At 48.3% G+C, this 25988-nt stretch overlaps 4 long non-coding RNA genes across 7 annotated transcripts; all 4 read left to right on the forward strand.

The window, feature by feature from the left end:
• Positions 1-6281: 6281 nt before the first annotated feature.
• On the forward strand, positions 6282-8334 carry LOC311431729. 2 transcript variants are annotated; one of them, XR_014689613.1, is made up of 4 exons: positions 6282-6587; positions 6692-6732; positions 7003-7056; positions 7157-8334. It is a non-coding gene; the product is annotated as an uncharacterized lncRNA (long non-coding RNA). The 2 variants fall into 2 exon arrangements; XR_014689614.1 differs by having other exon boundaries at positions 6289-6604.
• Positions 8335-9594: 1260 nt separating this feature from the next.
• LOC311431730 lies at positions 9595-10749 on the forward strand. Its single transcript, XR_014689615.1, has 3 exons — positions 9595-9688; positions 9798-9933; positions 10647-10749. It is a non-coding gene; the product is annotated as an uncharacterized lncRNA (long non-coding RNA).
• Positions 10750-14909: 4160 nt separating this feature from the next.
• Positions 14910-17130, forward strand: LOC311433063. Its single transcript, XR_014690537.1, has 3 exons — positions 14910-14981; positions 15412-15557; positions 16632-17130. It is a non-coding gene; the product is annotated as an uncharacterized lncRNA (long non-coding RNA).
• A 4907-nt stretch (positions 17131-22037) lies between these two features.
• On the forward strand, positions 22038-25357 carry LOC311431731. Of its 3 annotated transcripts, none has more exons than XR_014689616.1 (4): positions 22038-22101; positions 23715-23755; positions 24026-24079; positions 24180-25357. It is a non-coding gene; the product is annotated as an uncharacterized lncRNA (long non-coding RNA). The 3 variants fall into 3 exon arrangements; XR_014689617.1 differs by having other exon boundaries at positions 22039-22101; positions 24154-25357; XR_014689618.1 differs by lacking the exon at positions 23715-23755 and having other exon boundaries at positions 22045-22101.
• The last annotated feature ends 631 nt before the right edge of the window (positions 25358-25988 follow it).

Below are 25988 nucleotides of genomic sequence, written 5' to 3' on the forward strand. Positions count from 1 at the left end.
TCAAATTATTGGTATGCTGGCTTTTTTTTCTTACGTGCATTACTGTATGCAGAAATGGGAAACTCTAGGCTTTGTTGTTTTTCCTTTGGCTGTTGAGATTTACTGAAAATGCATTTACAAGATCTGTTTCTAATATCTGTTTGGATCTCTTGTTTAAGATCGTGAAAAAAATCTTCTCTCTTCTTGAGGAGGTACGTACAAGGACGGATGGAAACTCAGAAGTATTTCATTGAATTTGCTATAAGGGAAGGAGCAAGGTTTGTATAGATACGAATGATTCGGAGTTAAACGCTAACGTTGTTCATGATAGCAAATCTCAGTCTTTTCCAAAACAAGTGTTTTGTTTTGACATACTTAAATTATTACAGTTTCAGCGGTCAAACTGCCGTTGTATTTTCTGAAGTAAATGGTCGTTACCTAGAGCTGAAGTGTGAAATAGAAAGATACGGGTGGTTATGGAAGAAAGACCCAGAATTTGCGTGGGTTGGGGAAAGATGGCTGTATCAAATTAAATTTGCCATTCTGATGTCAGAAATGAGGGAAGCTCTTCCATGCTGGAAACAGAGAGCCTCCGCTAATACTGTTTGTCGTGGCCAAATAATACTGAGTTATTTAACTGCTGTTTTTGGAAGAAGAAATGAAATTACTTCCCTAGGTTTAAAAATCGTGTCTTAATACAGCACTTAGAGAGAACGCTAGAGGAGCTAGAGTTCAACAGCCTACCCAACAGAGTTAATCAGGTGAACGGTAGATAATAGTGTACCAGCCAGAGGAATACGGACCGGGAATGAGTTTGCTGTGCCGCAGAAGAGTGGAAGAGGACGTAGCTGTTGCCCTCGCCATCCTGGCGGTCAAGTGATCTTACTGTCAGAGTCCGAGAAGAAGCAGCAGAGCTTTAACTTTACGAACCTCTATCGGCAGAAGCTGGGCTGTAACCTTAAGGACGTGCTACGAAAGGTGTGGCTTTTTTCCTGTGGAGGGTGCTCTTTGCTCAACAGGCTGAAAAAAATAACCATTGCTGCCCCTCCTGCAGGTGGTGAGAATTTACTCACTTGAATACTGTCATTAGCCGTTTTACGTGCAATAGGCAGTGGATCGCACTAAAATGGGGCACTGTCAAATGCACACAGTGTCTGCATTGTGGAGAGATCCCATCTGTTGTGTCGTCCCCGTCCCCCCCCCCCCCCCCCCCCAATAAAAAACCAACCAACCAACCAAAACTCCCAGAAACACCTGCACTGGTAATACTGCATGTTGCCAGCACAGAGACGAGGGCCTTGTTCCCGAGAACTGCTAGCCATGCCTTTAAACTTGAGATTCAGCATAGATCGAGAGTAAAGAAACTGCTGTTGTGTTAATGAAAGCTAAAGACAGCCCTGTGACTGTTACCACTTGGTGGTTACTAAACAATCTACCTCAGACTCTCTTCTGTTTTTATCTGCAGACATTATGAAAGCGCACCTGAGGCTTCCCAGGTCCCTGACTTCAGTTCTCTTTCATCCCGTGAGGAGGACGGAGATTCTTCAGGTGGCCTTGCCTTGGCACACGCTGTGCTTTGGAAGCACTAAAAAGAAATGCTTTTAAAAGTGTGCATTTATTTTAATGTTCATACAAAAGAGATTGGTTTTGAACAGTGTTGTTACCGGATCACTAATTTGATATTTTAACTGTATGCATTTTTTTGAACATAGGTGTGTGTGTGTGTGTGTGTGTGTATATATATATATATATAAAAAAAAAAAAACGTTTTATTAATTCTCGTTAAGTGCCGATCTGAGGAGTCTGTAATGGGCAGCGCTGAATTCCTCAAATTGTCTGTCACCAACAGACCGCTAATATTTTTTGTGAAACCAGTCTGCATATCCTGAAACCCCACTTCTGGTAATAGCTGCGGAATGTGTTTGTTACTTACCTCCCGGTAGCACGTACCCTGGAGCACCTGCCTCATCAGTCAGCTCAGCCTGTACAGGGTGTACATTTTTGCTCCAAGGCTAAAGTGTTAAAGACACCAAGTTCCAGCTTACCAAATCCTTGGTTACCCGAGTTAATATCCTCCCTTCCGTTCCTCTTACTCTTTTGTTCAAAGGTAATGTTGTGAATCACAGAAAATGCAACGAAGACTGGAGCACCTGCACGTAATTAATATTTTCCTTTTAAACGGTAATATGCCAGTAGTAAGTGGCTCTTCAGATAATTTTATTTTCGGTTGTTCTCATTTAAAAACAGTCTCCTGCTCCTTTAACAGCTTTCTTTTAAAAGACAGGTTGAAGTTGTGCTGGCGTTAAGAAGCTCTTCACAAGGTACTGGGGCTGTCCTGAGGATTCCACTTGACCAGCCAGCAGAAGAGGCAGGGAAACATACTTACATTGATGGCCTGAACTTCTCTTCCTATTACTCTTTTTAGTACTAGCCAGCGTGTGTGAGACATCTTTTCCTTCTCCTGTGAAGCAGTGGGCTGGTCTTTCTGGAAGAGGTTGTTTGACCATTGGAATTACACCAGTGAGATTCAAGAAGGAAATAAAATCCAAAAGCAGCAGCGTATCTTTATTACTACGTTAAGTGAGAAAGTGACACTTGGAACGAACTCGTTATAAACAATTCTGAACTCTTTTCTTAGCGGGAACGTACTTGAAAAAAAAAACAAACGAACCACAGGAGTACCTTGGAATACATAGGGCGATTCATCCCTTCAGGATCATTACACGGCAGCTGTATGTCACCACAATACACCTCTTTTGCTTAATGGTGGACTTCTCAGAGGGAATTTACTTGGGTCAGGTATACTGTGTGTATGTGGTTTTATGCACGTAGAACTGCCTGTACTACACTATCTTTTAAATAGGTGGTGGTAAGAGGAGACAGCTTTCTTCTAGTAGATTCTTCCTTAAGTTTCTTTAGTGATTCCGGGGGCGCTCACTTGACCGTGATGTGCCTGACCTGGTTAGCATCTAAACCTCCTCCTCTGATGTGGTACAGCTGTCTGCTAAATTAGTTACAGAAAGATGGTGACTTTAACTCAGACAGTTCTCTCTTACCTCTCTATTGTTTTATCTGGATAATTTGAATTTGGATTAGAGCAGCGGAGGGAAAAGATGCCTTACACTGAAACGGACGCGAGTCTGTGAGAAGAAAGCCAGGCGTCCTTGGAGACTGTGCCAATGAAAAGGGGAAGAAAAATGAGTGGAATAAATCTGAGTGCACATAGTCCTGCATCCCGAAGGGAGCACAGAAGGAAGGTTGCTTGCTTAGAAGAGCAGTGGATGCTTCGTGCCCGCCTTAAAGAGAATATTAACAGAGAGAATTCTTTGTAAGACAAGCTGCCCCGCGGGGTGTGGGTAGCAAATACGTTGGAAAAAATACAGCCACAAGCTCCGAATGGCACAGTAGGCGAGCTGTGATCCGCCCGACAAGGCCTCCCGCGGGCGCCCTCTGCCGCCACCTGCTGGTGGAAAACGAGTACTGCAGGCGGCCGAGGGGCGCGCATGCGCGGTGGGGGTCCGGTGGCGCCCCCTGCCGCCACCTGCTGGTGGTGAAGGGGTACTGCAGGCAGCCGGGGGGCGCCCTCTGCCGCCACCTGCTGGTGGGAAGCGAGTACTGCAGGCTGCCGGGCGCCACGAATGCCGCATGACGCCCGTGGGCACCCTCTGCCGCCATCTGCTGGTGGAAAACGAGTACTGCAGGCGGCCGGGGGGCGCGCAACGCGCGGTGACGCCCGCGGGCGCCCTCTGCCGCCACCTGCTGGTGGGAAGCAAGTACTGCAGGCGGCCGGGGGACGCGCATGCGCCGTGGGGTCCGGTGGCGCCCTCTGCCGCCACCTGCTGGTGCAAAACGAATACTGCAGGCGGCCGGGGGACGCGCATGCGCGTTGGCACCCGCGGGCGCCCTCTGCCGCCACCTGCTGGTGGGAAGCGAGTACTGCAGGCGGCCGGGGGGCGCGCATGCGCGGTGACGCCCGCGTGCGCCCTCTACCGCCACCTGCTGGTGGGAAGCGAGTACTGCAGGCGGCCGGGGGGCGCGCATGCGCGGTGACGCCCGCGGGCGCCCTCTGCCGCCACCTGCTGGTTTTAATCGGGTACTGCAGGCGGCCGGGGGGCGCGCATGCGCGGTGACGCCCGCGGACGCCCTCTGCCGCCACCTGCTGGTTTTAATCGGGTACTGCAGGCGGCCGAGGGGCGCGCATGCGCGGTGACGCCCGCGGGCGCCCTCTGCCGCCACCTGCTGGTTTTAATCGGGTACTGCAGGCGGCCGGGGGGCGCGCATGCGCGGTGGGGCCCCGGGGGCGCCCTCTGCCGCCACCTGCTGGTTTTAATCGGGTATTGCAGGCGTCCGGGGGGCGCGCATGCGCGGTGACGCCCGCGGGCGCCCTCTGCCGCCACCTGCTGGTGGAGAACTAGTACTGCAGGCGGCCGAGGGGGGCGCATGCGCGGTGAGGCCCGGGGGCGCCCTCTGCCGCCTCCTGCTGGTGGAAAACGAGTACTGCAGGCGGCCGAGGGGGGCGCATGCGCGGTGGGGCCCGGGGGCGCCCTCTGCCGCCTCCTGCTGGTGGAAAACGAGTACTGCAGGCGGCCGTGGGGCCGTGCATGCGCGTTGCTTATTACGTCGTTGTTTTTTTTGCTGTGTAATTTCCTACGCTCCTAGATTTTTCTTCATATGTAAATCACACAGAATCACAGATCTTCTAGGTTGGAAGAGACCTCAAGATCATTGAGTCCAACCTCTGACCTAACACTAACGTTTGAGCTAATTCCCGTGGAAAATATTTCATTTACTTTCTTGGTTGTATTGTCCTTTCTATGTTCAAAGCTGAGGCATAAATACGGTAAATTTTGCTTCTAGAAACACCCCAGTTCTTTTGTCTGCACTCTGCATGCTGTAAACTAGGGATAGGCACAAAAAAAAACAAATAAATAAATAAATAAAAGAACACAGCTGCTGCTGCTCCTGCTCTCTTTCTTGTGGTTTGCCCCCTCCTCTTTCCCAGGTGATTGGGTTTGGGTGCTGGGCGGGGCCAAATGGTATAGGAGCCCCAGGCACGGCATCAGAGAGCTCCTTCTGCCTGGGCTGCTCTTTGGGGTCAGTGCTTTGTTGATGCTTCTGTTAGCTACATGCAGGGTTCTTTTGGTGGGTCAGGGTCTGGTACGATCTTTTAGAGGAAACCGATCTAGTAGTATGTGCATTTATTGCTTGAAGCTCTTTGGAGGTGATTAATTGTTATAGCACATTTATGGATAGGATGTCAATGTTATTTTGTGCGTTTGCTTTGTTGTTCTAGGTCCCTCGTGATTTTTGCAGGGTTACAGGGCAGATGCCACCAGATCTACCCCTTTTGTTGTTTTTGTTTTGTTTGATTTTTTTTTCTTCTTGATTTTTCTTTTTCTTTTTTGGAAGGGGGTTTGGGATTTGAGCATCTCAATTTTGCGGGTTTGGGATTTGAGCGTCTTAATTTATTGGGTTAGGGGTTTTAGGCATAGGACTTCAGGGGTTTAGTGTGGTAAATAGTTTGGGTTAGGTCCGTAGGGGTTTCGAGGATGTTTAGGGATAGGGCTTGAGGCTTTTTTGTGTAAGGGCGGGAAGGGCTAGGGTTACAGTGAGTGCTGTTAAATGTAGTTCTCGAAAACTCGGCCTCTGATTGGCCGTGCTGGCTGTCCAGGGAATTCTGGTAGGTGTAGTTTTCCGGCACCAGGCTTCCGGTAGGCCGTGTTGACTGCCCGGAGCATGCCGGGAGATGTAGTTCTGGGACTCCGAACTTCCGGGAGGCCATGTTGGGTGCCCGGAGCATGCCGGGCAATGTAGTTCTGGGCCTCCGGACCTCCGGGAGGCCATGTTGAGCGCCCAGAGCATGCCTGGAAATGAAGTTCTCGGGAACCAGGGTTGGGCTTAGGGACTAGGGCTGGGGCTAGGGTTAGAGTTTAGGGTGAGGGTTGGGGTTAGGGTTAGGGCTAGTGAATGCTGGTTCTCTGTGTTTGCAGATGACGGTGAGCGTGTTTAAACTAATTCCAGTTGAAGAAGTTTCAGTTACTTGCTTGGTGCCGTTATCAGTTCAACATTAAAAGCTGCAGCAAAAGCAAAAGGGGATTTTTGCTTCTAGAAACACCACAGGTCTCTTGTCTGCTCTCTGAATGTTTTTGAGATAAAACAGATTTTAAAAAACAAAGGAAAGGAAAGGAAAGGAAAACAAAACAAAACACAGCTGCTCCTTTTGCTCTCTTCCTACTTTCATGTGCTTTGCCCCTCCCCTTTCCCAGGTGATTGGGTTTGGGTGCTGGGCGGGGCTAAATGCTATATGAGCCCCAGGCATGCCATCAGAGAGCTCCTTCTGCCTGGGCTGCTCTTTTGGGGACAGTGCTTTGTTTTTCCTTCTGTCCGTTGCAGGGTTGTTTAGGCAGGCTGGAGTCTATGGATTTCTGGATTTTAAGTGCTTGGAATTCACTTAGTAGAGGGATGTTTAGTAGGGGCTGCTGGCTCAGTTTGGGGCGCGGTTGTCACTGCAGTTATTTTCCTACAGCCAATAGAGTAAAATTCCAGTTTGCCTTTTAGAGGTGCTATAAGTGGGTAAAGAGAACAGATGGAAGCGTGTGCCACGTGGGGTAGGCAAGCGGCTGAGGTACAGGAGGGGATGAGAGCATGTGATTTTTTTTCTGGGGATGAAATGGACTCAATTTTGTTGGTGTATAATCTGTTCTGCTCCTAGATTTTTCTTTCAATGTGAAGAAAAGTTTGAGCTAATTCCAGGTAAGAAAGTTCCAGTTACTTGCTGGGTCGTATTGTCCTTTTAATATTCAAAGCTACAGCAAAAGCGTGGGGATTGTTGCTTCTAGAAACACCCCAGTTTTCTTGTCTGCACTCTGCATGCCGTTGAGCTAAAGCAGACTAAAAAATAAATAAATACAGGAAACACACACACAAAAACCAACAATAACAAAAACAACAACAACAAAAAAAACACACCATTGGGTGATGTGTTGTGAACGCAACGATCATTTAATCCCTTTGTTTTCCCAGGTGGTGTGGATGATACTGGTTGCACTGTTGGAGCTTGGATTTGGAGAGGAACAGGTGAGCATAGTTGTATGTTGCATCAGCAGTAGTCAGTGTTGTGGAGAAGGTGGGCATCATGACCGGCATGCTAGTGAATGCTGGTACTCTGTTTTTGCAGCTGATGATGAGCCTGGCAATTGACTAAGATGACGACCAGTGCCTGTGTATTTCTTGAGGCGGAGGGAATTTACCATGCAGCAACCTGAGAGCTAAGTTGGGGGGCACCTGGTATTTGCATATCTGGGGTGGCTAATGGGAGCTGGGAGCCAGAGCAGCGTGGAGCCAGCTGGCTGAAAATACTTGGTGCCGCTGCGAGGGTGGTTCAGGCTGGGTCACGTTCAGGCTGCTTGTGGCTGGGTCACCAGGCTAATAGAAGCAGCGGGATTATTTTGTAGCGTGAGTGCGTGCGCCAGGCAGGACAGTTTCCTTCTGTTCGTCTGTCCTGTAGTGTTGCTTCTGCAATGTCTGTTCTGTGCTTCTCGGGTCTTGATATCCTTCTAGCTTTTTACACTGGACAGACCAGACAGGCGACTTGGTAGCGGTGCTGAAGGGCCTCAGTGCTTGTTTTGTCATCGTGGCTCTGATCCGAGCACTTCTTGTCTTGCAGTCGCTGCTTGAAGTGCAGTTCTGTTTCAGGTCTCGTGCATCATATTCGGTTTGAGATCGCATCTGTTTCCATCCTCGCTCTTGTGGAAGTCATCTGGGCCGCATCAGGAGCTCTTGCTTGGGAATTGATTTCCTAAGCGTCGTCTTATGTGATTAAGGAGGTATTGGGGAGGCAAGGACAGTCCCCAGACAAGGACTGTATATCTCGAAACAAGACACCGGAACTCACGATAAGGAAGCGGCAGACGGACAGAGAAACAAATGTAAGGACTATAAATCTCAAAACTGGACGTTGGAATTCATTATAAAGACACAACAAAGGGAAGAATTAGCAACAGCCAGCTCTTGCGATTAAGAAACATGCCAACTCAGCGGATTCCTGACCAAAGGTGAAAAGTACAATGTGAGGAAGACTCGGGGTCTTCCTCCCAAAGACCCCTGCCCACGTCCCAAAGGCCCCTGCCCACAGTTCTTGGGAGGCTCTACTCAGGCGCAAGGTGCCAAAAGGCTAATTAGCATGAGAAGCGAGGGAAGGCGGGGGTAGGCAATGAATATGTATAGACGCCGGTAGAATATTGATAGATTGATTGTATAAATTCAAGACTGCTTTCTGCTTTGGGTATGCACGATAGGTGGAGAGATCCCCCCGTGCATCCAGCGCTGCAATAAAGAATATACCGCTTAAAGGAATTTCGGCTTCGATCTTTGAATCATATGGGTTTTTCAGTCCCCATCCTTCTGGTCTCTTGTCTTGAAGGAAGGCTTTTTAGGCCTCCATCACCCCAGTTCTGGCAGTGTCTTCCAGTCGCGTGTCGTGACATTTGAGTCTCTCCTTGGGTCTGGTGCAGAGCACCTGTTGTGACTTGCTGTTGCCATAGGGCTTCCCTCCGGGGGTCACTTTTTCTTGCGCCTTGTGTTGTGTGTTTTGTTTGTAGTGTTTGTGGCGTGGCTGTGTGTGTATGTGTTTGGTCTGGAGCTGTCCTGCCTGGCAGTTAGTGATGACAGCTAACGTGGCAGTGCATGGGTGTGCTAATACATTGTCCGGACTGTGTTGGCGAAGACATCTGGTCTGCCTCTGGGCACGTACTGAAGGGCAGCAGGCACAGTCATCTCTGTGGTGTTTGTCAGATGTGCGTGTGGGGGGGAAGAGTTGAGCTGCTTGTGAGCAGCTGCTCGCATAGTGCTTGAACGGTGTGCTTGAGGAGGAGGTCTGTGGAATCTTGAAAGCTTACAGATAAGGGGTTTTTGAAACTTTTATTTTTATTTCTCTCCTGTCCCCAGTAGAGCGTAAACCTTTGGAGGAACCTGTCACAGGAAAGAGCTCCTTCCGGAACTGTTCAGCGCTCCGTAGGCAGCTCGGTGACTGGCTTGGTCTACTTCTGAGGTGTGCTGAGGTATGGGGGCTGCTGTTTTGAAATGATAATATTGTAAGCGGGGTCCCTTTGTGTTGTTGAGGGATGGGTGCTAATGCTGGCAGCTGAATGATTATCTTGTGACCGTTTTCATTTGTTAAAGCTGAAACACAGTGTACAACGCGGGACTTGACCGGAGCTGCTTTTGGCAAGGTGAGCGATGAACAGATGTAGCAGGTACTTTAGGGGTGCAGTTGTCACTGCAGTTACTTAACTGCACAAAGTACAGTAAAAATCCTGTTGATATTTCAGGGGTGTTGTAGCTGGCCTAAGAGAGCAGATGGAAGCATCTGCCTCGAGGGCAGGTGAGGGAGCAGAGGTTAGGGAGCAGATGAGAGTAACTGTCCCAGCTGTGCTGTGGCTTTGGATGCTGCTTCAGCCTATGCTTTTCTTTTTGTTTCACAGGTGTGTCGCACAGGCTCAGAGGGGCCAAGCTGCACTCTGAAGAGCAGCACGGGAAGGGCGGGCTGTTTGTGAGCTGGATTGGAGCAGAACTGCCAAGTAGCACGAGGTGACTGCGAAGGGTCTTGCTTTGCAGGTGCCATGGCAGGCTCTCCACAGAAGCGGTTGAGGATTTGAGAGGAGGTTGCAGATCATCGAGGAGCGACACGTGCAGGGACGGCTTGAAAACGGTATGGCTGCTTTCTCTTCTGTTTATCAGGTGTCCCAGGCGACGTGGGCTGTGATGTTAGCCTTTAGGATCGGAACAAAGCAGGTGCTGATGGCGGTCTTCTTCGGTAGGCAAAGAGGTGCCCGAAGCCCCCTCCTGTGCAGCCTGAGCACGCCTCGCTGAGGATGAAGCTTGCTTTCCAGCAGTTCTGGAAACTGTGTTGAGGCTGAAATGCTGCGTCTGTGTTCGGGTTGGGGTTGCACCTTGGTGAGTGTAGGGATGGGTTTTAAGTGGGTGCAGCGGAGGGCCCGGCCCCAGTGTCCTGTAGTGTGTTTTGACCCATCAGCATAGCCTTTTGGTTCTCAGATAGCCTGCTGAAGGAAGTGATTTTTGCTGCGAGTGGAACGGAATTGATTTTGTTGGCGTATAATCTGTTCTGCTCCTAGATTTTTCTTTCTGCGTAAATAAAAGTTTGAGCTAATTCGAGCTGAAAAAGCTTCAGTTACTTGCTTGGTTGTGTTGTCCTTTCAATATTCAAAGCTGCAGCGAAAGCATGGGGATTGTTGCTTCTAGAAACACCCCAGTTCTCCTGTCTGCCCTCTGCATGCTGTTGAGCTAAGCCTTATAAATAAGTAAATAAACCACAGCTGCTGCTCCTCCTCTTTCTACTTTCATGTGCTTTGCCCCTCCCCTTTCCCAGGTGATTGGGTTTGGGTGCTGGGTGGGACCAAAAGGTATATGAGCCCCAAGTATGCCGTCAGAGAGCTCCTTCTGCCTGGGCTGCTCTTTGGGGGTAAGTGCTTTGTTTTTCCTTCAGTCAGTTGCCGGGTTCTCTAGGCAGGCTGGAGTCTATGGATTTCTGGAATTCTAAGGGCTTGGAATTCACTTCATAGAGGGATATGTAGCAGAGGTTGCTGGCTCACTTTTTTTTTGGGATGGTGGGATACGCTCCTGTGTTTGATCTGTATTTTAATCTCTAGATGAATCAACCCACTTGTGTAACTCTCCAGAGGACTAAAACCAGCTTGATGACATGCTACAAGAGGCTTGACCGTGTTGGTGCAGTATTACCAAGAGACTGAGCGGGGTCACCTTTTTCATCTGCAAAGGGTATGTCTGCCATTACCCCTGCCGGGGCTGCTATGCATTCATGGCCTTGTGGCATTTGTGGACTTCAGTTTGTTTGTTTGTTTGTTTGTTTGTTTTATTTGTCTGGCTCTGGTCTCTGTGTTTGAGTCCTCTGCATGTGCCGCACTGTTTGCGTATCCATTGTGGATGTGACCTTCTCTCTTTGTTTCTTGTAGCTCAGGGCGTAGGCACGGAAGCTTGAACGAAGCATGAGGGTGAGTGGACAGCAGTGGGGGCCCCGAGTTGCTCGGTGGACTGTGTGAGTCTGCTTCAGCTGTCGGGCCGGCTTTGCAAGTGCCTTGCGACAGCAGAGTACGTCTCCTGCCACGTTTCTGACACGTGCCAGACGTCAGCGGTTCCAGGGTTCCAGTTCCTGAAATGCTGGAGATGCTCGGAGCACGAGAGGAGCTGGGGCGGCTTCGGGGGGCTGGGGGAGAGGGGACAGGGGAGAGGGGGGCGGCTGCGGCGGCGGGGGGGGGCAGAGAGGGCAGCAGGAGGAGGTGCCGTTGCGTGCGCGTGGCCGACGCCCCTCTGGATTGGCTGGAGTGCTCCGTCCCGAGGCATGCTGGGAGCTGTAGTTCTGCGCTGCCGGGCGGCCACGTGGGCTCCGGGCTGCGCGGCCGGGCCGGGGCCGGGCCGGGGCCGGGCCGTGCGCGCCGGGAGGCGCAGGTTGCCGCTGGCGGCGAGCGCGGTTGCCGGCGGTGAGGCGAGCGAGAGCCTCCGGGGGTGCCTCCTCGGAGCGTCGGGCCGGGAGGGGCGGGGGGTGTTGAGGCCGGGCGCGGGTCCTCGCTGCGCTTGATCGTTGGGCTGCGCCGCGCCGCGCCTCGGAGGCTTTCCTCTCCCTGCGTCCTGACAGCCGGCTCTCTCCTTGTGCTGCGGTTCACCGGGGCAGAAGCAGCTCCCCGCCGCTAGGACCCCTGCGGGGTTTGTTGCCGAGCGAAGGTGGCGCACCGGGTAAAGCGAGGAAAGCCGCAGCTGGCGTGCTGCGGTCGCAGGGTTCTCAGGAGAGAGAGCAGCCCGTCCGTCCCGACTGCCCAGGTAAGTCGCAGCGACCTCGGGGTGGAATCAAGGCGTGCTCGTAAGCTTCCTGCAGCCCCGGCTCAAAGGCTTCATTGAATTTGCGGAAGCGCGAGCTGCTCGGCGCTGGGAAGCGCAAAGGGAAGGAAGGCACGTAGTGCCTGCCGAGTCGTAGTAGCCTCTTAGACCTAGAATGAACTGGCCTGTCAGGCTCTGTCTGTTGCTCAGTCTTTGGTACGAGAGGCTAAACTTTGTCCCGCCTCAGCTTTCGGAGTTGTCCTAGGAATAGACCGGTGCTTGCGGGGCTTTCCAGGACGCTGGTTGCGGTCAGTGAGGACAGACGTGAGAGGCAATTTCTGTCTGTCTGTCTGTCTGTCTCTTGGTTATGTCCCAAGAGTTTTGCTTGAACTGTGTGCAATAAAGGAGGCCTTGGGCCTGTACTGAGCAGCGAGAGAGAGCAAAACTCTGCGTAAGCACTGGCCGTGGCAACGTTGCTTGGGAGTTGAGCGGCTGGGGGTCTTTCCAGAGGTGGGGGGTCTTCCCAGCGGAACTCGGTACGCAGGCAGAAACGTGACCTTCGAGGTCTTTGTTTGTCTTGCGCTGCAGCTGTGGTATTTGCCCCATAACTGTATGGAGTTGCTGAATTCTAGAGGGGATGATGATAGAGACGTCCCTGGTTCAGCCTTTTTTTGCCGCAGTCCTTGCAGAAGTTGTGGAAAAATGAGTAGTATCCTTCTCTTTAAGTTCACCTTTTAAAGAGTTCTTCCTGCAGACTCCTGTCTCCGTGGTTTAGGTACGTGATTTGTGTGAAACAGAGCCAGGCTTTCCTGTTAACGAGTGCCCTGATTGAAATTCCCTGTTGTTGGAGAACAAGAACCATCAGTGGTGCTTGGCAGTTTAAAACCTCTTGGCTTACGCAAAGGCTAACTTGCCAAAGCGAATGGGAAGTAGCCTAAAGTTCAGTAAATGCGCTGAATAGAAAAGGCCGTCTTCTTGACGGGAAAAGAGCTTTGCAGAACGTGAGCTTTGTTTCCCGTAGGGCTCCCTGCTTGCCCACCTGTTCAGCGATTACTGCAGGCTTTGACTGGTCCCCTCAGGCCCAATATCGCACACGTGCTGTGCTGCAGACGGTGCCTTAGCTTCCTTGCCGTCTCGTGCTGCGTTACTTGTACCTGCGGAAAACTTACTTCAGTGTCACAGAAACCCCGTGGGAAGCGTTCCCGACTCACGCCGGTAGGACCATCCCGTCGCGGCTGGTAAAATCCAGGAGCAGGACGATGCTTGGAAGAACGTCACCTATGGAGGAGAAGACAACAGTCTCCTTCCTGTTAGGCAACAGGTTTCCAAGACTGGTTTCCCCACCCCCCTGTGCGTTTTGAAGGAGGCAGTCCCTAAGCTGATGCAATCCAACTATCCAACTGCATCTAAGATGCTGGTTGTTACTTCCATAAGCTATAAAGGAACTTAATGTGTTCTGTGTTTTTAGGTCGAGGCTCGTGTGCGTGAGTTTGGCTTGTCGCGATGGCCGGTGTAGATGATCGCTCACGTGCCCCAAAGCTCCTTGTGCTGATGCTGGATCTGCCCCACGGTAAAGGACCGCATGCTGTGTGTTCAGCTTTTCTTCCTTACCGTGTCGTCCGTATGTATGTATGTATTTACTTCTCTGAAGGAAAGGGTGGATTTTTCGTGGGTCCCTCTGTGCGCGTCTCGAACCAGGCTGCAGTAAATACGCGTAAGCGAGTAGGCTGCTGCAGCGCGTCCTGGACAGTATCAGGGTGCTACTCTGCTAGCAGTGGAGAGCTGGGTGAAGGTGCCCAGGGTAAGGGCTTGTTCTGCCTCAAGTTGAACAGAAAGTTTCAGGAGTTGAGCATCCCAGGGGATGTTTGTAGGACTGCTGTTAGACGATAAAGGTTCGGATGGCTGTCGACGAAGGGGATTTTGTTGGTTCTTTTTCGATAGCTGTTCCTGCCAAAGATCGCGTCGGTCACAAAAGGTAGTAGTAACCTTGCGGTTTCTATGTTCTGTAGCGTTTGTACTAAAATACACTGGCAGATGAATAAATGAGCAGGTACAAATACACGTGACTCTGTAGCTGAGACTAAATAACGTGCAGTTTCTTCTGTGTTTTATCTTTCAAAGCACATTGTTGCTGAGCGCCTGAGCTTTTTGCTCGCATTACCGAGGAAAGGAATGGCAGTGCTTCTTCCCCCCTCATCTCTCTTTTTTTTTTTTTTTTTTTTTTTCCCCCCCCTCTCTTCTTCCTCGATGACAGGGTACTCAATGTTTTCCTCGGATGTCCACGTGAAAAACGAAATAAATAAATAAATGCTGATGGTGAAGACACTGACAGAATTGGGTGACATTTTCAAGGTAGAGGAGGGGCGAAGAATGTGGAAATTCCTGGTACATTAGTGGTGCTCTGTTAACAAAACTGACGTATACGCCACTTGCTGTTCCTAGTTTTTTGGTTTGGTTTTCCTTTCAGTAGTCTCCCCGAAGGCTTTTGCGGACACACGGTGTATCTTTTCTGTTCTTCCAGTATTCGTTTGTCAGGAAAGACGACCATGCAATCCGAGGGCTGTGGACAACCATCTACCAGGTGGTTGTTGCAGCCTCCATCGGTCATGTTATTTGTGCTTTTAGCTCGCCCTCTCCTATATCTTGAGTTGAATTTCTTTTTTTTTTTTTTTTTTTTGGCAACGCTATGTTTGCAGTGATAGCATTGCTGCCGAGGTATTTTTGACTAAAAATGATCTTAACTGTAGTAGTGAATTCACAGAGTGTGGCTTTGTGTAACGACTCCCGCGATCACAACTTTTTTTTTTTTTTTTTTTCCTTTGTCACAGATAGGAGGAAAGCTCTTTCCGGAGAGATGGAAAGAAAGTTGTTTCAGAATACGTTCAGAATGTCTGAAGTTGTTTTGGAATTTTTTTTTGTTTTGTTTTTTTTTTTTAGTAGTTAACGGTAGTACAGCCCACAGAGCAATTTCTTTGTGCGTGAGAACTCGCGGGTTAACTGAAAGTTACTTGTTTTATTATAAAACTAGGATTTGAAGCCACGGGCATTCAGAAATGCATATGATATGTCTTGTCACAATCTTCTAGATCAGCTAACCGGAATGAGAACCAATCTTCTGAAAACACACAGGGATATCGTGGGGCAGGATGAAGGTAAATGGACACAATTATTTATTAATATTCTGGTACAGCTATTTAATTCACCTAAGTAGTGTTTCTGTCCTCGGTGTGGGAGAGGAAGTAGACTTTGCATCGTTTCTTGGGTCAGTCGTCCTTCCCTAGATTCCGAAGGAAAAGAATGAAATTTCTGCCTTCTGTCACAAAACATGTTGTGCGTGCTTGGAATTTGAAAATTCAGTTTCATGGGTGAGCTTTCCTGTGCAACAGGATGCAGTAGATGTTCTTATAGTGATGGTGAAAGGAAAGAGGGGCTTTATTTGCCTTTTGCTTTTCCTTTGTTTTGTAGAGGGAGGAAATAGTGATTTCTAGATCTTAAATGCTAACACTGGAAATGGAAGCATGCGAGGCTTGTATTTCCTTAGTCTTAAGGTAGACTAAATTTAGATACCTTGTTCTGCTGCAGACTGCCTTCACGGCGTTCCTGTTGCTCAAAGGGGAAATCATCAGGAGTAGTTGAAAATGATGCCTTCACCCCTTCGGGAGATTGATCCAGATCAACCAAAAAGGCTTCTTCATACACTTGGCAGTCTGTTCAAACAGGATGAGAAGGTAGGAGAAGTCTTGCTATCTGCTGTATCATTATTTGAAAAGTAACTGAATTGTAACACGGAGGCAAATACTCTGGTAGTGAATTGACGAAGCAATTGTTTTTTACTTATATTAAAAAAAAAAAAAAAAAGTCTTTTCAGGGTACGATGATAGATGAAGCAGATAAATTTGTTGCTGGGCCTCAGAATAAGATCAAGCGTCCTGGAGAGCCCAATACTCCAGCATCACTAAAGAGAGAAGGCGTAGCACGTCGCCGCTATTGCGACGGCCACAGTCACTGTTGTGACAAACCATGTTGGTGGGAAAGGGCCACCCTGTGCTGCTGGATCTCCGTCACCATATCTGAACCTCAAAGGCATGCCAACAAATAAAGGTGTGTTGGAGTTGTTGTAGTACAGGAACTTGTGTGGTCATAAATGGACATAGTGTGCAGGAAAAAAAAAAAAAAGGTCTCCGTGCTTTCCGTGTTAATTCAAAAGGACACGTAAGTTTTAGAGTTAATTGGGACTGAATTTCTTTGGTCGGCTTAGACAAACAGGCTGTTGCTATAGGTAACGAAGTCCTGAATGAGCAATAATTTGGAACTGTTTCTAAAAAGTGCTGAAACCTTTCACCACGATGGTTTGGCGGTAGCAAGGATTTCATTTCAGCTTTTAATTCTCATTTGTGTATTCTATAGTGGGGAAGGGAGAAGTGGGGAAGGAAAGTGTGTAAAAAAAAAAAAAAAAAAAAAAATTTAAATTTCTCACAAATAGTAATTTACCCACCTGTTGCAGCAGAGTCGAAAGAAAAATTTGCTGGAACTGGGGGAAGGAGGGGAAACTTTAGTTTGCTTTAGTCACTGAAATGGGAATACAGCAAATAACTTCACGACAGTCATATGAGACGGTAGCAGCCCAAAAGGAGGTATTCCTGTGGTTGCGTCAAAGGGTGAATAAAACTACTGAAGTGATCTGACAGTGCTGAGTAACTCTCTCCACAGTACTTTCAACAAGAAGGGATGCAGAATAATGTCCTTCTGTGTTTTTTGATCCTGCAGTTATATGCACTACTAAGCTCCTTCTTAATTTTCAGACACTGGTATCAGTACTGTCCAAGATGGTAATGGAGAGAAGAAAGCAGAAAACTGTCAGTTGCTGGAAGAGCAAATTGATGGCTTGTCTGTGCAAATGGCTTCTTCGGTTCCAGCTGTTAAGGGAGAGGATGAAATGTCACCTGGTGACTTAGACTCTCTACATGATGAGTTCAATTGCTTAAATGATGCAAAGATGGCTTGGATCGTAAACCTGGTACCAATGCACTTGTTCGAGGGCCTCTAAATTACAGCGTGGCTGGAGATGACCAAAAACGAGTGATGGAGTCTACTTCTGAATCTGTGCCAAATTGATTTAAAATAACACCTACAATGTTGGAGGGAAGCGATGCTGGTATTAAAATCAGAGTGGTGAAAGAGGTTTGCAAACGTGGAAGAAGTAAGTTCTTTATTAGTGTATTAAAAATAGGCTAGGGGTACAGAAGACTTTTTCTTGAAATGAGGATCTATTTTGAAAATAAAACCTCAGATTTGGAATGATTTTTGATTACTCGTGTACAAGTAGTGGAAGAACAAGAAAGTAAGTACATGTATTCACAGTCCAACTTTATATCCTCACCGTCCTTACTGCAGTACTCTTAAGCAGGCTTAGTCACAGCACCATTCGTGTTTTCATAGTTGCTTCAGAGAAGAAAACACAGAAACCAATGAAAAAATACTGTTGTTTCACATCTAAGGTGTCCGGTTCATTCTTTTGCGCTACTTTTTTTTTTTTTTTTTGTTAAACTTTATACGAGACAATCGTGCTCATGCTCCACATAGATCGGTCATCTTGTAAAGAGTAGTTATCTTAAACCTCTGCTTTCAAAAATGACAGCTCTAGGTTGAAACATGGCTCGGTATCCCTTTGTTTCTATTAACTGCTGATCATGGCAGCGTGTTCGTGGAGATACAAGGCTTCTCTGCTGATTAAACCTAGTCTGCATTTTCCAAGGGCAGGTGTTTCTAGATACTGCTCTTTTAAGAGAAGAAAATTCAGCGTTACATTTGAATATCAGCTAATCGATATCACTTCAAATTATTGGTATGCTGGCTTTTTTTTCTTACGTGCATTACTGTATGCAGAAATGGGAAACTCTAGGCTTTGTTGTTTTTCCTTTGGCTGTTGAGATTTACTGAAAATGCATTTACAAGATCTGTTTCTAATATCTGTTTGGATCTCTTGTTTAAGATCGTGAAAAAAATCTTCTCTCTTCTTGAGGAGGTACGTACAAGGACGGATGGAAACTCAGAAGTATTTCATTGAATTTGCTATAAGGGAAGGAGCAAGGTTTGTATAGATACGAATGATTCGGAGTTAAACGCTAACGTTGTTCATGATAGCAAATCTCAGTCTTTTCCAAAACAAGTGTTTTGTTTTGACATACTTAAATTATTACAGTTTCAGCGGTCAAACTGCCGTTGTATTTTCTGAAGTAAATGGTCGTTACCTAGAGCTGAAGTGTGAAATAGAAAGATACGGGTGGTTATGGAAGAAAGACCCAGAATTTGCGTGGGTTGGGGAAAGATGGCTGTATCAAATTAAATTTGCCATTCTGATGTCAGAAATGAGGGAAGCTCTTCCATGCTGGAAACAGAGAGCCTCCGCTAATACTGTTTGTCGTGGCCAAATAATACTGAGTTATTTAACTGCTGTTTTTGGAAGAAGAAATGAAATTACTTCCCTAGGTTTAAAAATCGTGTCTTAATACAGCACTTAGAGAGAACGCTAGAGGAGCTAGAGTTCAACAGCCTACCCAACAGAGTTAATCAGGTGAACGGTAGATAATAGTGTACCAGCCAGAGGAATACGGACCGGGAATGAGTTTGCTGTGCCGCAGAAGAGTGGAAGAGGACGTAGCTGTTGCCCTCGCCATCCTGGCGGTCAAGTGATCTTACTGTCAGAGTCCGAGAAGAAGCAGCAGAGCTTTAACTTTACGAACCTCTATCGGCAGAAGCTGGGCTGTAACCTTAAGGACGTGCTACGAAAGGTGTGGCTTTTTTCCTGTGGAGGGTGCTCTTTGCTCAACAGGCTGAAAAAAATAACCATTGCTGCCCCTCCTGCAGGTGGTGAGAATTTACTCACTTGAATACTGTCATTAGCCGTTTTACGTGCAATAGGCAGTGGATCGCACTAAAATGGGGCACTGTCAAATGCACACAGTGTCTGCATTGTGGAGAGATCCCATCTGTTGTGTCCCCCCCCCCCCCCCCCCCCCCCCCCCCAATAAAAAACCAACCAACCAACCAAAACTCCCAGAAACACCTGCACTGGTAATACTGCATGTTGCCAGCACAGAGACGAGGGCCTTGTTCCCGAGAACTGCTAGCCATGCCTTTAAACTTGAGATTCAGCATAGATCGAGAGTAAAGAAACTGCTGTTGTGTTAATGAAAGCTAAAGACAGCCCTGTGACTGTTACCACTTGGTGGTTACTAAACAATCTACCTCAGACTCTCTTCTGTTTTTATCTGCAGACATTATGAAAGCGCACCTGAGGCTTCCCAGGTCCCTGACTTCAGTTCTCTTTCATCCCGTGAGGAGGACGGGGATTCTTCAGGTGGCCTTGCCTTGGCACACGCTGTGCTTTGGAAGCACTAAAAAGAAATGCTTTTAAAAGTGTGCATTTATTTTAATGTTCATACAAAAGAGATTGGTTTTGAACAGTGTTGTTACCGGATCACTAATTTGATATTTTAACTGTATGCATTTTTTTGAACATAGGTGTGTGTGTGTGTGTGTGTGTGTATATATATATATATAAAAAAAAAAAAAACGTTTTATTAATTCTCGTTAAGTGCCGATCTGAGGAGTCTGTAATGGGCAGCGCTGAATTCCTCAAATTGTCTGTCACCAACAGACCGCTAATATTTTTTGTGAAACCAGTCTGCATATCCTGAAACCCCACTTCTGGTAATAGCTGCGGAATGTGTTTGTTACTTACCTCCCGGTAGCACGTACCCTGGAGCACCTGCCTCATCAGTCAGCTCAGCCTGTACAGGGTGTACATTTTTGCTCCAAGGCTAAAGTGTTAAAGACACCAAGTTCCAGCTTACCAAATCCTTGGTTACCCGAGTTAATATCCTCCCTTCCGTTCCTCTTACTCTTTTGTTCAAAGGTAATGTTGTGAATCACAGAAAATGCAACGAAGACTGGAGCACCTGCACGTAATTAATATTTTCCTTTTAAACGGTAATATGCCAGTAGTAAGTGGCTCTTCAGATAATTTTATTTTCGGTTGTTCTCATTTAAAAACAGTCTCCTGCTCCTTTAACAGCTTTCTTTTAAAAGACAGGTTGAAGTTGTGCTGGCGTTAAGAAGCTCTTCACAAGGTACTGGGGCTGTCCTGAGGATTCCACTTGACCAGCCAGCAGAAGAGGCAGGGAAACATACTTACATTGATGGCCTGAACTTCTCTTCCTATTACTCTTTTTAGTACTAGCCAGCGTGTGTGAGACATCTTTTCCTTCTCCTGTGAAGCAGTGGGCTGGTCTTTCTGGAAGAGGTTGTTTGACCATTGGAATTACACCAGTGAGATTCAAGAAGGAAATAAAATCCAAAAGCAGCAGCGTATCTTTATTACTACGTTAAGTGAGAAAGTGACACTTGGAACGAACTCGTTATAAACAATTCTGAACTCTTTTCTTAGCGGGAACGTACTTGAAAAAAAAAACAAACGAACCACAGGAGTACCTTGGAATACATAGGGCGATTCATCCCTTCAGGATCATTACACGGCAGCTGTATGTCACCACAATACACCTCTTTTGCTTAATGGTGGACTTCTCAGAGGGAATTTACTTGGGTCAGGTATACTGTGTGTATGTGGTTTTATGCACGTAGAACTGCCTGTACTACACTATCTTTTAAATAGGTGGTGGTAAGAGGAGACAGCTTTCTTCTAGTAGATTCTTCCTTAAGTTTCTTTAGTGATTCCGGGGGCGCTCACTTGACCGTGATGTGCCTGACCTGGTTAGCATCTAAACCTCCTCCTCTGATGTGGTACAGCTGTCTGCTAAATTAGTTACAGAAAGATGGTGACTTTAACTCAGACAGTTCTCTCTTACCTCTCTATTGTTTTATCTGGATAATTTGAATTTGGATTAGATGCCTTACACTGAAACGGACGCGAGTCTGTGAGAAGAAAGCCAGGCGTCCTTGGAGACTGTGCCAATGAAAAGGGGAAGAAAAATGAGTGGAATAAATCTGAGTGCACATAGTCCTGCATCCCGAAGGGAGCACAGAAGGAAGGTTGCTTGCTTAGAAGAGCAGTGGATGCTTCGTGCCCGCCTTAAAGAGAATATTAACAGAGAGAATTCTTTGTAAGACAAGCTGCCCCGCGGGGTGTGGGTAGCAAATACGTTGGAAAAAATACAGCCACAAGCTCCGAATGGCACAGTAGGCGAGCTGTGATCCGCCCGACAAGGCCTCCCGCGGGCGCCCTCTGCCGCCACCTGCTGGTGGAAAACGAGTACTGCAGGCGGCCGAGGGGCGCGCATGCGCGGTGGCACCGGCGGGCGCCCTCTGCCGCCACCTGCTGGTTTTAATCGGGTACTGCAGGCGGCCGAGGGGCGCGCATGCGCGGTGACGCCCGCGGGCGCCCTCTGCCGCCACCTGCTGGTTTTAATCGGGTACTGCAGGCGGCCGGGGGGCGCGCATGCGCGGTGGGGCCCCGGGGGCGCCCTCTGCCGCCACCTGCTGGTTTTAATCGGGTATTGCAGGCGTCCGGGGGGCGCGCATGCGCGGTGACGCCCGCGGGCGCCCTCTGCCGCCACCTGCTGGTGGAGAACTAGTACTGCAGGCGGCCGAGGGGGGCGCATGCGCGGTGAGGCCCGGGGGCGCCCTCTGCCGCCTCCTGCTGGTGGAAAACGAGTACTGCAGGCGGCCGAGGGGGGCGCATGCGCGGTGGGGCCCGGGGGCGCCCTCTGCCGCCTCCTGCTGGTGGAAAACGAGTACTGCAGGCGGCCGTGGGGCCGTGCATGCGCGTTGCTTATTACGTCGTTGTTTTTTTTGCTGTGTAATTTCCTACGCTCCTAGATTTTTCTTCATATGTAAATCACACAGAATCACAGATCTTCTAGGTTGGAAGAGACCTCAAGATCATTGAGTCCAACCTCTGACCTAACACTAACGTTTGAGCTAATTCCCGTGGAAAATATTTCATTTACTTTCTTGGTTGTATTGTCCTTTCTATGTTCAAAGCTGAGGCATAAATACGGTAAATTTTGCTTCTAGAAACACCCCAGTTCTTTTGTCTGCACTCTGCATGCTGTAAACTAGGGATAGGCACAAAAAAAAACAAATAAATAAATAAATAAAAGAACACAGCTGCTGCTGCTCCTGCTCTCTTTCTTGTGGTTTGCCCCCTCCTCTTTCCCAGGTGATTGGGTTTGGGTGCTGGGCGGGGCCAAATGGTATAGGAGCCCCAGGCACGGCATCAGAGAGCTCCTTCTGCCCGGGCTGCTCTTTGGGGTCAGTGCTTTGTTGATGCTTCTGTTAGCTACATGCAGGGTTCTTTTGGTGGGTCAGGGTCTGGTACGATCTTTTAGAGGAAACCGATCTAGTAGTATGTGCATTTATTGCTTGAAGCTCTTTGGAGGTGATTAATTGTTATAGCACATTTATGGATAGGATGTCAATGTTATTTTGTGCGTTTGCTTTGTTGTTCTAGGTCCCTCGTGATTTTTGCAGGGTTACAGGGCAGATGCCACCAGATCTACCCCTTTTGTTGTTTTTGTTTTGTTTGATTTTTTTTTTTCTTGATTTTTCTTTTTCTTTTTTGGAAGGGGGTTTGGGATTTGAGCATCTCAATTTTGCGGGTTTGGGATTTGAGCGTCTTAATTTATTGGGTTAGGGGTTTTAGGCATAGGACTTCAGGGGTTTAGTGTGGTAAATAGTTTGGGTTAGGTCCGTAGGGGTTTCGAGGATGTTTAGGGATAGGGCTTGAGGCTTTTTTGTGTAAGGGCGGGAAGGGCTAGGGTTACAGTGAGTGCTGTTAAATGTAGTTCTCGAAAACTCGGCCTCTGATTGGCCGTGCTGGCTGTCCAGGGAATTCTGGTAGGTGTAGTTTTCCGGCACCAGGCTTCCGGTAGGCCGTGTTGACTGCCCGGAGCATGCCGGGAGATGTAGTTCTGGGACTCCGAACTTCCGGGAGGCCATGTTGGGTGCCCGGAGCATGCCGGGCAATGTAGTTCTGGGCCTCCGGACCTCCGGGAGGCCATGTTGAGCGCCCAGAGCATGCCTGGAAATGAAGTTCTCGGGAACCAGGGTTGGGCTTAGGGACTAGGGCTGGGGCTAGGGTTAGAGTTTAGGGTGAGGGTTGGGGTTAGGGTTAGGGCTAGTGAATGCTGGTTCTCTGTGTTTGCAGATGACGGTGAGCGTGTTTAAACTAATTCCAGTTGAAGAAGTTTCAGTTACTTGCTTGGTGCCGTTATCAGTTCAACATTAAAAGCTGCAGCAAAAGCAAAAGGGGATTTTTGCTTCTAGAAACACCACAGGTCTCTTGTCTGCTCTCTGAATGTTTTTGAGATAAAACAGATTTTAAAAAACGAAAGGAAAGGAAAGGAAAACAAAACAAAACACAGCTGCTCCTTTTGCTCTCTTCCTACTTTCATGTGCTTTGCCCCTCCCCTTTCCCAGGTGATTGGGTTTGGGTGCTGGGCGGGGCTAAATGCTATATGAGCCCCAGGCATGCCATCAGAGAGCTCCTTCTGCCTGGGCTGCTCTTTTGGGGACAGTGCTTTGTTCTTCCTTCTGTCCGTTGCAGGGTTGTTTAGGCAGGCTGGAGTCTATGGATTTCTGGATTTTAAGTGCTTGGAATTCACTTAGGAGAGGGATGTTTAGTAGGGGCTGCTGGCTCAGTTTGGGGCGCGGTTGTCACTGCAGTTATTTTCCTACAGCCAATAGAGTAAAATTCCAGTTTGCCTTTTAGAGGTGCTATAAGTGGGTAAAGAGAACAGATGGAAGCGTGTGCCACGTGGGGTAGGCAAGCGGCTGAGGTACAGGAGGGGATGAGAGCATGTGATTTTTTTTCTGGGGATGAAATGGACTCAATTTTGTTGGTGTATAATCTGTTCTGCTCCTAGATTTTTCTTTCAATGTGAAGAAAAGTTTGAGCTAATTCCAGGTAAGAAAGTTCCAGTTACTTGCTGGGTCGTATTGTCCTTTTAATATTCAAAGCTACAGCAAAAGCGTGGGGATTGTTGCTTCTAGAAACACCCCAGTTTTCTTGTCTGCACTCTGCATGCCGTTGAGCTAAAGCAGACTAAAAAATAAATAAATACAGGAAACACACACACAAAAACCAACAATAACAAAAACAACAACAACAAAAAAAACACACCATTGGGTGATGTGTTGTGAACGCAACGATCATTTAATCCCTTTGTTTTCCCAGGTGGTGTGGATGATACTGGTTGCACTGTTGGAGCTTGGATTTGGAGAGGAACAGGTGAGCATAGTTGTATGTTGCATCAGCAGTAGTCAGTGTTGTGGAGAAGGTGGGCATCATGACCGGCATGCTAGTGAATGCTGGTACTCTGTTTTTGCAGCTGATGATGAGCCTGGCAATTGACTAAGATGACGACCAGTGCCTGTGTATTTCTTGAGGCGGAGGGAATTTACCATGCAGCAACCTGAGAGCTAAGTTGGGGGGCACCTGGTATTTGCATATCTGGGGTGGCTAATGGGAGCTGGGAGCCAGAGCAGCGTGGAGCCAGCTGGCTGAAAATACTTGGTGCCGCTGCGAGGGTGGTTCAGGCTGGGTCACGTTCAGGCTGCTTGTGGCTGGGTCACCAGGCTAATAGAAGCAGCGGGATTATTTTGTAGCGTGAGTGCGTGCGCCAGGCAGGACAGTTTCCTTCTGTTCGTCTGTCCTGTAGTGTTGCTTCTGCAATGTCTGTTCTGTGCTTCTCGGGTCTTGATATCCTTCTAGCTTTTTACACTGGACAGACCAGACAGGCGACTTGGTAGCGGTGCTGAAGGGCCTCAGTGCTTGTTTTGTCATCGTGGCTCTGATCCGAGCACTTCTTGTCTTGCAGTCGCTGCTTGAAGTGCAGTTCTGTTTCAGGTCTCGTGCATCATATTCGGTTTGAGATCGCATCTGTTTCCATCCTCGCTCTTGTGGAAGTCATCTGGGCCGCATCAGGAGCTCTTGCTTGGGAATTGATTTCCTAAGCGTCGTCTTATGTGATTAAGGAGGTATTGGGGAGGCAAGGACAGTCCCCAGACAAGGACTGTATATCTCGAAACAAGACACCGGAACTCACGATAAGGAAGCGGCAGACGGACAGAGAAACAAATGTAAGGACTATAAATCTCAAAACTGGACGTTGGAATTCATTATAAAGACACAACAAAGGGAAGAATTAGCAACAGCCAGCTCTTGCGATTAAGAAACATGCCAACTCAGCGGATTCCTGACCAAAGGTGAAAAGTACAATGTGAGGAAGACTCGGGGTCTTCCTCCCAAAGACCCCTGCCCACGTCCCAAAGGCCCCTGCCCACAGTTCTTGGGAGGCTCTACTCAGGCGCAAGGTGCCAAAAGGCTAATTAGCATGAGAAGCGAGGGAAGGCGGGGGTAGGCAATGAATATGTATAGACGCCGGTAGAATATTGATAGATTGATTGTATAAATTCAAGACTGCTTTCTGCTTTGGGTATGCACGATAGGTGGAGAGATCCCCCCGTGCATCCAGCGCTGCAATAAAGAATATACCGCTTAAAGGAATTTCGGCTTCGATCTTTGAATCATATGGGTTTTTCAGTCCCCATCCTTCTGGTCTCTTGTCTTGAAGGAAGGCTTTTTAGGCCTCCATCACCCCAGTTCTGGCAGTGTCTTCCAGTCGCGTGTCGTGACATTTGAGTCTCTCCTTGGGTCTGGTGCAGAGCACCTGTTGTGACTTGCTGTTGCCATAGGGCTTCCCTCCGGGGGTCACTTTTTCTTGCGCCTTGTGTTGTGTGTTTTGTTTGTAGTGTTTGTGGCGTGGCTGTGTGTGTATGTGTTTGGTCTGGAGCTGTCCTGCCTGGCAGTTAGTGATGACAGCTAACGTGGCAGTGCATGGGTGTGCTAATACATTGTCCGGACTGTGTTGGCGAAGACATCTGGTCTGCCTCTGGGCACGTACTGAAGGGCAGCAGGCACAGTCATCTCTGTGGTGTTTGTCAGATGTGCGTGTGGGGGGGAAGAGTTGAGCTGCTTGTGAGCAGCTGCTCGCATAGTGCTTGAACGGTGTGCTTGAGGAGGAGGTCTGTGGAATCTTGAAAGCTTACAGATAAGGGGTTTTTGAAACTTTTATTTTTATTTCTCTCCTGTCCCCAGTAGAGCGTAAACCTTTGGAGGAACCTGTCACAGGAAAGAG

The sequence above is a fragment of the Aythya ferina genome, assembly GCF_964211825.1.
Source record: "Aythya ferina genome assembly, chromosome: 2".
NCBI classification, from domain to species: Eukaryota; Metazoa; Chordata; class Aves; order Anseriformes; family Anatidae; genus Aythya; species Aythya ferina.